The following is a 12,478-nucleotide window of genomic DNA, read 5'->3' on the forward strand; positions in this document are numbered from 1 at the left end:
ACCTTGTTCCTTCCATATTACAACAAAATTTCTCAGCAGTTTTTTGCATAGATGGAAATACGATGATAGAAAAACTGCAGTGGCCATTTGGACACCAGCTGCTAATTGTGTGTTGGAACAACACTACCTGGTTCAGTTAAAATGCATTATGGTGGTATTTCAATTATTCTCTTCATCTTGTTTCACAGCAGAGGATAGGCAGGAAAATCCATATGGATTAGGCTTTTTCATCCATAATTTCATGCTACTCTTGTAGGATTTCTAGCTGGTCTAGGTAAAAATTTCCACTGAAATTAATGGATCATAATGAGCTGACAAGATACTATTTTTATTCCATTCTTCAAACAGCAGTCATACATATTGTGATGTTTTAACTTCTCAGTATTCCTTCATACAGAAGTCATCATTTCCATTACTTGGGTTCTTGAAAAACTTCTACTAATTTTTCTTCAATCTCACTTTAGAGAGTAAGGGGACTGAAACTGAATACAATACTCAAGAGTCGATATTTCAGCTGATATTACTGAAACATAAAATGACTTTGGGAAGGTCATCTCCTCCTCCTATCCCAATGCTCTTCTGTACTTACATTTCATCTTGACTGCACTCCTCACTACAGTGAGATTAAACATTAAGTACAACACAAACCTGTATGATGCCTGTGACTTTACTGCTTGAAGGACTTGAAAAAAAATATTTCTTCTTTTCTCAAAGCAACAAGTTTTTTAATTTATAATTTGTTACTCCAACACCTCTAAGCATATTCACATAGAAGTGCACAGAACATATTTGAATTTATTCACAATGCCTTCACTTTTGTCCATCACTATAAGATAGGAACAGAAATGTCTCCTAACTAATTACAGCTGATGTTCACACCCAAGCAATTCAGAAATGATGCTTCATTATCAATACTACTTTATTTCAGGGCAAAAAAAGAAAGTAATACAGGTGAACGCTGGCAGGAGCAGAGAAAAAAGGAAGTTGTTTTCCTTTATCTATCCTGTGTCATTAGGTAAAGACCTTTTTTTAACAGTATCACTCGAGTAGCAGCTGTGTCCTATTGAAAAATGCTCAAAACCATGGAAAAGCTGTGCAAGATGTCAGATACATGGTATGGGCCAGTCCATTTAGTATTTTTATGTGTTTCAAATACCTGTAAGTCGTCTGAAGACAAATTTTAGGAACAGCTGAAAAATCTAAAACCGTAATTCCTTAGGTGGAATTCTTCTCACGGCACATCACAGAGTGCTCCTTCCAGTGAGGAGAACATTTCAGGATGCACTTCTACATAATCACAGAATCTACTACGCTAGGAGCAAAATTAAAAATCTAGCATCTTACCAATAACAGTAGAGAAGGTCAAGGCAAGATAAAGAATAGGATAATAGGCCCTCTTATAAAGCACCTTGGAATCAATTTTCCATTTTTTTTGGTAAAGAAATCAAGTACAGAAAAAATTCTTAAAGTCCCAGGCATGAAAAATCCCACATGACTATTTAATGCATTTTGCAGGACAGAGAGCTCCACGACAGACTTAATGACAAAATACATATGCTAGCACACATGAGCTTTCCTTGAATGAAGCCAGGTGAGTGGAAACTAACAATGCAATCAACAGCATCAAAAGCCTCTCCAATATGCTCTCCAACATGGTTTTGTCTCTTCTCCTGGTAGACTCACCACTGATCTTTCCATCAGGAACACGAAGAGAACATGAAGGGTATTGCAAACATATCCAGAAGAGAAAACAATCCCTTTCTCTCTTCCACTCTATCAGTTCTGTGAAGTAGAATAGTCTTTTTTTAAATTGCATATACCAGTGATAGAAAAGCAGTCACTTGGCAAGCAGATTACTTCTTGACTGCTAAAGCAAACACCTCAGGAATGTTTTGGGTTGTTTTTTTTTTTTTTTTTTTTTTAATTTATAACCACAAAAGTTAAGGCTTTCCTCTTCCAGAAATAATCTAACTTTTGGAGCAGGACAAGCAACATACCAAAGCAACATAACATTATAATCATATTTATAATGTTTTAAATCATGAACCTGTTTTTAAAATCCCATATTTTTCATATGGGAAAAGTTATCAGCTTTCATCCACTGCAGAGCACATGTTTTTTATCTCCTGTAAAGTTTCCTATAAACTGCAAAGTTTCAAGGCACTAAATCTTAGGTGCACTTTGTTTAGATACTGAATTTTACTACAAGTAATACTTACAGGCTTTTTATGTGTGTTTTAAAATATCTTCCTTTCTTGACTATATATAGCAACGAAATAACTAAAGAGTAGATTTACAGATGCAGAAAATGAGAACTACCGACAATAAACATGCAAAACCCTCTGAACTGTTAGTAAATAAACTTTCCTGTAGAACATTTTGGGTGTTCTGTATATCAAACTCAATGCTGAGTGCACAGCATAAAATTTTACTGATAAGATCTTAAGATTACTGCTTATGACTCACAAGCAACAACAGTTGCCATACAAACTACTTTATGGAAGTGACGGTAAAACGTAAAACTCTCAGACTTTATGGCATAAGTAATCACCATTCTGCTGACTAAAATCTTAATTATATATGTCATGCTGGGGCCCTTGTTCACAGGTCACACGGGGTCTCAAATCTCCCCAAATTTCCATTTGATAATCAACCATTCCCTTTTTCCCTGCTGAGTCTGTCCTGGCATCATCTAAGACTCTCCTTGTTTTTCACTCTTTCCATTAAAATCATAAACTCTCTCAGCTCTGCTCAGCATGTCAATGCACAAAGCTTCCAGGGGCTACCAACACAGGGTGAAAACAAAGGTAATTTTGCACTCAAGAACAATGAAGCTCTGAGCAATACAATTTCCAAACCTTCTGAAGGCCCAAAGAAGTTAAGACTCACCCTAAAGTCTTGCAGTATCAATCTTTTGACTATATTTTAATTACTGGAGTTTCAATTGGATTCATGTTTGATTCTACTGTGGAATACAAGCTCAAGGACAATACAATCTCTACTGGAATAAAAGCTCAACCTGAAACCGGCCACGTGCTGCATGATCCACCACACTTCATCATGCCCTTTTCTGGAGCTAAAGGCATGTGCACAACCCAGGAAAAATTTACTAAGAACTCACATCCTTATATTCCATGGTGCACAACAACTTAAACCATATGATTTGTCTGCAAAGGAAGAGTTTCATGTCAATGGCAAAAGGTGAGGGGGGAGAACAATCCACAGATTTTAACCTAAAATAGATATTTTTTCCTTACAATTTTAAATCATGAAACCATTTCTTCTGCACATTAAGATGACACCAACTTGCAAAATAATTGTCCCTGCTTGAAGCACCTACAACAGAGTTTGTAGGAAATGGGAAAAGCTTTTTTCACCCACAAATACCAGTCCATGACTACAGCAATCTAAACTGAAAAGGACTTTTAACAGATCTCCCAATGCATTACCCCTTTCAACGGTGGACTCCATGGAATAATGGATGAAACTTGCCATTTTATAGAATTATTCTACAATTACAGAGATCTTTTTTGAAAGAAGAAATCATCTTCCTACAATTTTTTGCCTTAAGTGATGTACACATTCTTTTAGATTTTTTTGGTCTCTGCCTGGTGAATTAATGTAAAAATTATGTAACAATTCAACAGTTCAAAGTTTTATGCAAAACCTTCTTTTGCCAAGTCCTTAAATAAATCTTAGTACAATAAGGACAAGAATCTGGAGGGAAAGAAAGGAAGGGGATCTGCCTTCATTTGACAAAACTGTCATAGACACCTTCTCCCCCTCTAGCATCTTCTCATTTATTTGTGTGAATAACTGCACAGAGCAGCCATACTGATTTTGGCAGTACTGAAGAGGTCTAGCCCCCAAAAGACATACTGACAGAAGCAGCATTAGTGTTACAGAATAATAACAATTTCCATTAAAAGCTGACAAACTACTTGTTCAATAAAACTGTTCATTTCCTTTTTCATGCACTTGTTGAAAAGCACAAGAACAGAGCTTAAAACAGTCTTTTACCATCTGAATAGCATCTGTTAATTTCATCAGCTCAGTTCATCTGCATGTCAGATTTGGCTGCACCAGTACCATCAGTATTGAACACGTTTGTAGAAAATGTATCTGTTTAAAAGCATCTCAGTTAATGGCTTAATGAAAGTAGTCAGCAAAGCCAAAGGCCACCTGTTTGTAGAGGAAACTAAATAATCAGGTCCTACATAAACCTGTAACCCATGTGTCCAGAAATTTCTAAGAATCACTTTCCAAATTAAGTCCTCATTCCCTTCAGGATCTCCATCATTCAAATGCATGAAGGCATGAATGTGTGTATAGGAACACACCAGCTGGCAGAGTCATTCGGAAGTAATTTTGAAAGGATAACCACGTTACTGGTTTGCAAAATAACAATTTATGTTTGTTCTGTCAAAAAAAAAAATCTTTAATCAAAAACTACAGCCCAAAAAAATTTACAGACTTCACAGGATTAGGTAAAGGATGTGCCTTCAGAAGTGGAATGCTTAGTAACTGCAGAATCATCTTGCCTTCCCTAACAACTAGTTCTGCACTGGCTGCTCCATTTCATTGTGAATAAAAGTATTAAATACCAATATTTATTTAAGGGGCAAAACTTTTTTTTTCTTTTAATATTGAAGTTGAAATGTTCAGAGTAAACATTAAGTCTATTCTCAAACCACAGAAAGCTACTTCAAAGCAGACAAGAAATACTACCAAGGTAACAAAAACATTCTATCTGCACATGTATAACATAAACATGCAATATACCTCCTTTAGCAAACAATATTGGATATGGCTATTAAATTGATTGAAAGGTTACAAGGCTTCCATAACAAATCCCAAATATCACAGATTTTACCTCTACAAATAATTTAATTTTAATTGCACACTGTATTCATGAGAATAAAGAAATCAGATTTTTTGGTTAGCAACAGCAGTAAGTTTGCAGATAGCTATTTTATGTGAATTGTCAGCACTTCCAATCAACTATTACATATTATATTAACCTTTCAGAGACTGCACATTCTGAGGTAGATTTACAGAGCCATACATTTACACTTTACTATTCTTAATTTACCCCTAAGCATCTTAGGCCTAATTCATCGTAAGAATAGTGTCACAGTACATGCCACAGTTGAGACAGCCACAATACACAGAGTATCACCATACAATATCAGAAAGCACCTGCCCATACAGAGCAACATCATACCACATCAAACAGCTTCAAGCATCCACCCTTCACGTGCTTTAGCCCATCCTTTTATACCCCTGATGTTCATGCACTGCACCTGTGTGCCCTCTGTTCCCTTTGTGATTGGTCAGTGCACTTCAGCACTCCCTGTCTTGTTACCTTCAATAGTCACCTGTCCTGCACAGCTGTAGCCCATTAGAGATGAGGCTCCATCACAGCCTCACTCCCAATTACCACAAACTGTGTGCCTGCAGAGTAAGGCAGTAAAACAGCACAGAAAGCAATCATGTTGCAACAGCCATAGCAACCAATTGCTTCAGTCATTGCTGATTCCTCCTGATAGCTGCATCATCTTGAGGTTTGACTGCACGCTGTGTGTCCCAGGAAACAGATCTACTGGTCTGAATTTCAGATGGCATGAAGTCTAAGGTAGCCTGTGATTTCTCCTAATGTAACTAGAAGAGATGATCCTGCAGCCTCCTGTCCAGGTATGTTGGGGGATGAGCACCTCAGACATGAAAGGAGAGACCTGCTGGCCCAGGCATCAGAGACCCAAACCACGAAAAGGTGTCTCCTTACTTGCAAATAGCAGACAAGGTGGAACTTAAAAAAAATCTCTGAATCTGCCTAAGGCAGGTTAAGAATCCGTTCCTCCCTTCACTTACAGCAAATTGTTATCATTGGAATGGAGGAAATCCAAATCAAATTCTGTGTTGAAACCTGAACTATATTCTAAGCTCTGTGCATCCATGCACAGTCCTTATTTCATACAGCCCACAAAAAAGGAGCTACACCAATATAGTCCTTAAAAAGTTTCTTTGTATTTTTTCTTTTGTCAAAATAGGTTGATCTAAAAAAAAAAATAATTAAAAAACTTATATACTCAATACTTGAATCCATCAACAAAACAGAGTTGTATAAAGAACAAAGATGGGGAACACTAATTTCCTGCATAGTAAAATAAGCACCTGCTTACATGTGGAAATACCTGCTTATTACAATAAACCATAGATTAAAATGACTCTCAAAAATGTGGAAGATAATATAAACCCCTTTCTGACACTTCATAGTTCATATTTTATGCCTAACTTTTCCAGAAGAAAAATCATAATTATCTTGTAAGACTGAAACCAGCTGTACCTTTCCTGCTCAAGATGATGTTCATTAATTATAAAAACTAGCAGACCACAATATCCAGAAACATTCTGCTTCATTCAATAAAGATACCGCCATTGTTTAGCCTGTTCAGAAGTTTTCCATGTGAATTATGGTTTTGGGGGAAAGTGAATACTGTCTGGTTTCTGTATTTTTAATTGAATTCAAATTTCCATCAAAATGTCCCAAATTAAAATTAATTATTAGCTGGTAAGCAGGAAATGCATCAATCATTACCTTATAAAATTAGAATGCATAAATATTAAGAAATCAGCTATATTTGTGTTAGACTGTATAATTGCTTAAAAGTGAAAAAAAAAGCTTACTTTAGCATAAAGCACTAACATTACTTAGCAAGCAACTAATTTTCACTTTTTTTTCCAGATGGTGAAAACCAAGCATTTTCAAGGAAAACAACATATAACACACAAAAGCTTCTCTATTCTATTAAAATGTTCATTTTTAATTATGTTTTAAATCAATTCAGCTTGACTGATGTCCTGGTTTGCTCACACCAATCTTCAAGCTCCCCCTCCCATGACCAGAATAAAGGTTGCTAAGTTTCATACTGATGGGGAGTAGGGAGCTGCTAGCTCACATAAATGATTTCTGGCATGCATCAAAGGAAGGCTTTTGCAAGGGTCCTCCCTAACAATCTTCAAGTGGTTCTCTCAGGAAAACTGATTACTCTCTAAAGATGGTAGTCTGGAATAGAGTTCCCAGTCTCAATTAACCTGGGCTGGTTTCAGCTAATGAAGTGGAAGTGAGGAAAAAAATTAACAAGATATGGTACACTACTTTTAGCATATGGCCTTATTTATATTTAGAGCTGCTTCAAGCCCTAAAATGAAGATTTGATCAATATATAGTAAAGTTAAAATCAGCAAAAAAAATTATTTTATTTGCAGTGTCTAAATTAAGTATCTTTATAAAAATAACAAGCAAGGCACATCATAAAATGGAAACTACACTCTAAAGGTCTGCCCTTAGTAAGTTTAGCTGAAAACAGAGATGGGAGAAAACATGTCAGTCCTATTTTCAAGAAGGTCAAGAAGGAGGATCTGGAGAACTACAAGCCAGTCAGGCTCACCTCAATCCCTCAGAAGGTGTCCAAGCAAGTAATCTTGGAAATAAATTCCACAACATGTGAAGGTGACTAGGAGACTTCAGCCTGAATTTATGAAGGGGAAATCATGTCTGATACACCTGTTAGCCTTCCATAAAAGATTTTTGTCTTGGCAGATGAGAGAAGTGGACATATGTTGGTCCTGACTTTAGCAGGGCTTTTGACAATGTCTCCCAGGACATATTCATAAAGAAATTGACAAAAAAAAGGGCAGTGAGTGGTGGACAATGAGGTGGACTGAACATGGGCTGAACTGTCAGCCTTGGGAGATTGTTATCAGCTGCTCTGAGCTGTCAGCCTCGGGAGATTGCTAGGAGCTGCAGACAGTCCATCTAGAGGCTGGTCACCAGCAGTGTGCCCCAGGGGTCAGAGGGGGTCCAATACTATTTTATCATCTCCATTCGTGGCCGAGTAGAAATCTACAGATGACACAAAACTGGGAAGCATTGTTGATAAAGCAGATGAATGTGAGGCACCACTACAGACTGAGAAAATGGGCCAACAGAACATCAGCAAGTTCAACAAAGGAAAGAGCAAAATCCTGCTCCTGGGGAGGATTAACCTCAAGGACTGGTATATGCTGGGGTCTGGCTAGCAGGGCAGCAGTTTTGCAGGAAAAGAGCTGATGGTCCAGGTGGATAACAAGGACTGGACTGTGAGACAGTCACACAAAGAAAGGCCTAGAGCATCCTGAGCTGCATTAGGAAGACCACTGCCAGCAGGCCAAGGGAGCTGATCCCTCTCCTCTGCTCAGTACCAGTAAAGTCACACCTGGATTGCTGTGTCTAGCTTTGGGCTTCCCAGTGAAGCCCAGGGAAGGCCCACATAGATGATAAAGGGATTGCAGCGTCACAAAAACACTGGAATAATAATGCAATAATCAGGTTTCTATCTCTTTTTTTTTGGCCACTATTTCCTCTAAAGCATGGTTAACATTAAGCCTGAGCAACCAGGCTTAATGTTAATACCATCTTTAACATACCCCACAAAAAGCAAAGCAACATATCCCCACCACAAAAAAAAAAGTTAGAGATAATGCCATATGCTTTGTGTCCAGAAGACAGAATGTTTCAAAATACCTTGATATTTTCAAGAGGAAGGATGGCTAGTCAACTTCCTTCAGTATTTTTAAAAATAATCAAGATTTCAGTTTTCAAAAAGAAAACAAAAAAACCCAAACAAACAGTAACATGCTGACTTCCATTCTTACATATGACAAGTCAAAAATACTCTTTAAATGGCAATCTATTTTTTATAGCAGGTATGTGGGGGTGATGGGTTGTTTAGTTTTTTTCCAGACAGGGCAGCTGCAATGATTTGCAAATCAAAGAAATCCTAGCGCTCTCTGGTGTAAGGACTGCATTTTTTTCACTCTACCAGAGAGCTCAAGTAGTGGCTTTTAGCTGTGCTAAGAAAAGGAAACTGCAGATCTCTGAAGCAGTGTCCTGCTGTTGAGAAACCCAAAGAAAAGCCAAGTCAAAACTTACATAATCCCTACCAGAAATGAGTTGCCTAGAAATAACTCCTTATGAAATAAAGGCTCCAGTATCCATGCAGTGTTTTAAGTAAAGGGTAACAGGCCATTTTCTTCATGACTGCTTTTGATTTTATCATCTAAATGTTTAAATCTACACTAGCTCAAACACCACCTACAATTATGCCAACACTTTGTCAAAAATAACTTTATATATATATTTAAAAAAACAAACCCAAACCCACACCAGATATCTATTCTAAGTCATGGAGCCAGGAGAAATTCAACATGCTGGAATCCCCCATCACCATCTAGAGGGTGTTATCAGACAGCACAGTGAGGTGCAAATAGGCAGAGACAGAGACAACACCATTTGAAAACAAAAGTCTTCACTTCCTCCTTTCAGAATTCATATATTAATATAAAACAATTTGTGGTTTACCTTCTTTCTAACCCACTCCATCTCTCTTATATATTTATTACATATGTTCAATAGCCTATTTAATCTGCTTGGTTTTCACATTCTTTTCCCCTAGAGCATTATGCCAATATTAAAAAAAAAAAAAAAAAAGAGCATCAATGACACACTGTTCTTGTGTGTCATTATTTCTTTTCAACTTTTTAATCTAATTGAGTTATGCTTTATATTCTATTTTCTTCTCTCTCAGTACAAGAAACTCATACACAGGCATAGGAATGAGTGAGCACACTTTCCTACATAACCACATCCTTCTACTGTTTATAAACATCTTACCATCTCTGGCCACAGCCTTTCATCATTTATTTACAATTTATTTTTCAATCCTCTAATTTTCCTCTAGTCTCTAGTTCCCCACATATGGTGCTGTGTGACCTGACACCAACCCAGCAAAGCATTTATACTGTTCAACATCTTTGTAACACTTTAAATGTCTCCTTAATGGCTTTTGCAGATTGGAGCAAAACAGTCAGTGTCCTGAAGAACCAAAGTTTTCCTTCTATCAGTTGATGAGATTTTTTTAATTTGTGGCCTTGCCTCTGAATCACTTCCTGGAGAAGCTTCCAGAACAAAACCACAGGGCTGTTCTTGCCCTGTCATCCCATAGCACCCAAATTTTTAATCCTTCAGGGTTTTTGCCTCAGAATAACCTGTTATGCGTACCACATGCACAGTGAACCAGAATAAATATTATTTTGGTGCATCTATTTTCCAGTGTCATGATATTTATTCATTCCAGTATCCTTCATGCAGGCCCTGGCTAAGTATTGTTCTTTCCTTTATTCTGGCATCTATCAAATCCTCACAGGTAACTAGTAATTTCATTCCCAAAGTAGTGAGAAAACAGAATTATTTTCCTGCTTAAATACTACCCATATCTAATGAACAAGTTACCATTTCTTCACCTCTCACAAAGCAGGAACAATAGCTGTAAGGCTTTAATCCTTCAGGTTAATTGAAAATCTCACAAGCCTTCATCTCCACACCATAAAGTTTAATAGAAATTTCTCCCATCGTAATGCACAGGTTTAAGTGGCTATGCATGTGACCCCTAAACTCGTACTGATTACTTCAAAGAGCCTGTAAAGTTTTAGAAGGAACAAACAGTGATAACGCATGATCATAAACTGGAATAATTGTAGAGATTAAAAAGGACAGGAGAGAGAGAAACTCAGCAGAATTTTGTTCTTGATTTGTTTTTTCACACTTGGGGAAGGAAAGTTACTTGTTTGGGATATTTGGAGGAGAAAAAAAAATATCACATTTTCTTCCTCAGAGGTATTTTTTCTGGTCACACCTAAAACCCCAAAAATGGTTAGAAAACAGACATGTAAAACTAAGTTTGTCTCTTCCTATGATTTGAGACTATTTCAGTGAGGCATATATAGGAAAACTGCCCAGCTCTAAAGGCCCTCCTCCCAGTTCTGAAAACAAAGTCAAAGAATAAAGCAGAGCTCTCCATCCATACCTGTTCTTTAATTTTCACATTTTTATAGAGCATCTCATATCAATGGGCATTATACTTAACACCTCCAACTTCTGGAATGGGAGATGAGAGCAGAAACCAAGCTTTCGTTATATAAACACATTTTCCTTATGGAATAAGCTTAGAAATGTAAATTTGCAATTTTCCAAGCACAGAACAACAATGGTGGCTGGCAAATACAGCCACCAACAAAAAAACTTCGTTTATAAACACAGAGAAAAAGAAATTGTGTTTTGAAACGGTCAGTGTATCATTTTATTGGCTTTACCACACACGAATAAAAAGAGCAAGCTCTGACAATAGGAAACACAATTAAATTCTGTTTGTTTCTTGGAAATGAAGCATATATGGTTTGTAATCTTGGTTTGAGTACATGAGAACACTCTGATCCCTTTCAACATCTGTGAGGAAAGAAGGTAAGAAAAACCCAAAGCACACCTACAGTGGAAAGGGACACATCTGGAAAAGAAAATCACTTATTTGGGTAAAGTTGGGATAGAAGACAGGGCTGAAATGGAATTTTTCTCCTGTCTATCAACAGGCCTTGATTTTGGATAGATACTGTCTAGAAGCCAGTAAAACATTTGCTGCATCTCGTAATCATTCATGTCTGTGCTATTTACATATGTGTATACATGTGCATATACACACTCTTACAAACTATATATATTTTTATATATTTTTATATATATATATTTGATTACAAGCTGTTGCTCATTTATGCTTTTCTCTAGTTAACTAAGGAACAATACTCTCCAGTCTCTCTTCTTCTGTAAAATTACCTGGAAGCACATGTGACACGATTTCCACTAACTGAAGTATTTACACACAGACTGAACACATCTCTGCAAGTTATGCCCTGCCCTAGACAGAAGTTACTGGAAAGAATAGATTAAATCCTTCTGATCATCCCACTCATTCTGTCAATCTAGATAATATAAAGCTCCCTCCTACTTTCACATCAGTAACAGTTGAACTTTGTTATTTCATATTAAAAACAACAAGGAGGAGAAAAACATGTATTTTAAGGACCTGTAGAGCTGAAGTTTTACATGCATTTTCCCTCTACTTACCTCATCTCTAAATGACCTTCTTTAAGGTGAATTCCCAAGCAGAGTGAAGTTCTAAAATATTTAGTAGTCGTTTATTTATATATTTGTTTACTTATTTAATGTTTTCATCTTTCTTTTTCAAAAAGACATGAGTCTTATGCAAAGATTTCCCATGCTAGCATGCCATCCCCTCTCCACCACAAGTTCTTCATTAGATGAGGGTATCTGAGTTCTTTGTGAGACAGAGCACTAACCTATGGGTCAGGAGCTTCATGTACCTGCACTGGTCTAACTGACAGTAGGATGCTTTCAAAAGCACAAAGTAGAACATCTGCAGTAAAGAGAACACTTTATACATAAATAAAGATATGCAACGTCACTGGGGGAAATCTAGAACTGACAATCTCTTTCTTTCAAGTTTTCCTCAATTTGATGGGCTACTTTGCCTCAAACAAGGACAGGAGCAAGTTTTGTCACAAAACCTATTAAAAATGTGCACTC

The 12,478-nt window shown here is 37.0% G+C and overlaps 1 protein-coding gene across 14 annotated transcripts in view; it reads right to left on the reverse strand.

The window, feature by feature from the left end:
* The window catches only part of FARS2 (phenylalanyl-tRNA synthetase 2, mitochondrial), a 231,091-nt gene that overhangs the window by 192,607 nt on the left and 26,006 nt on the right, over positions 1–12,478 (reverse strand). The window contains exon 1 of one of the 14 annotated variants that reach the window (XM_071452550.1): positions 5,366–5,468. The exons of the other annotated variants lie outside the window; for them this stretch is intronic. The gene's annotated coding sequence lies outside the window, so the exon portion shown is untranslated. Of the gene's footprint in view, positions 1–5,365; positions 5,469–12,478 lie in introns of those variants that run through there. 14 annotated transcript variants of the gene reach the window in all.

This window comes from Agelaius tricolor, unplaced genomic scaffold (genome assembly GCF_023055355.1).
Source record: "Agelaius tricolor isolate 1412-34295 unplaced genomic scaffold, bAgeTri1.0.p SCAF_2, whole genome shotgun sequence".
NCBI lineage: Eukaryota > Metazoa > Chordata > Aves > Passeriformes > Icteridae > Agelaius > Agelaius tricolor.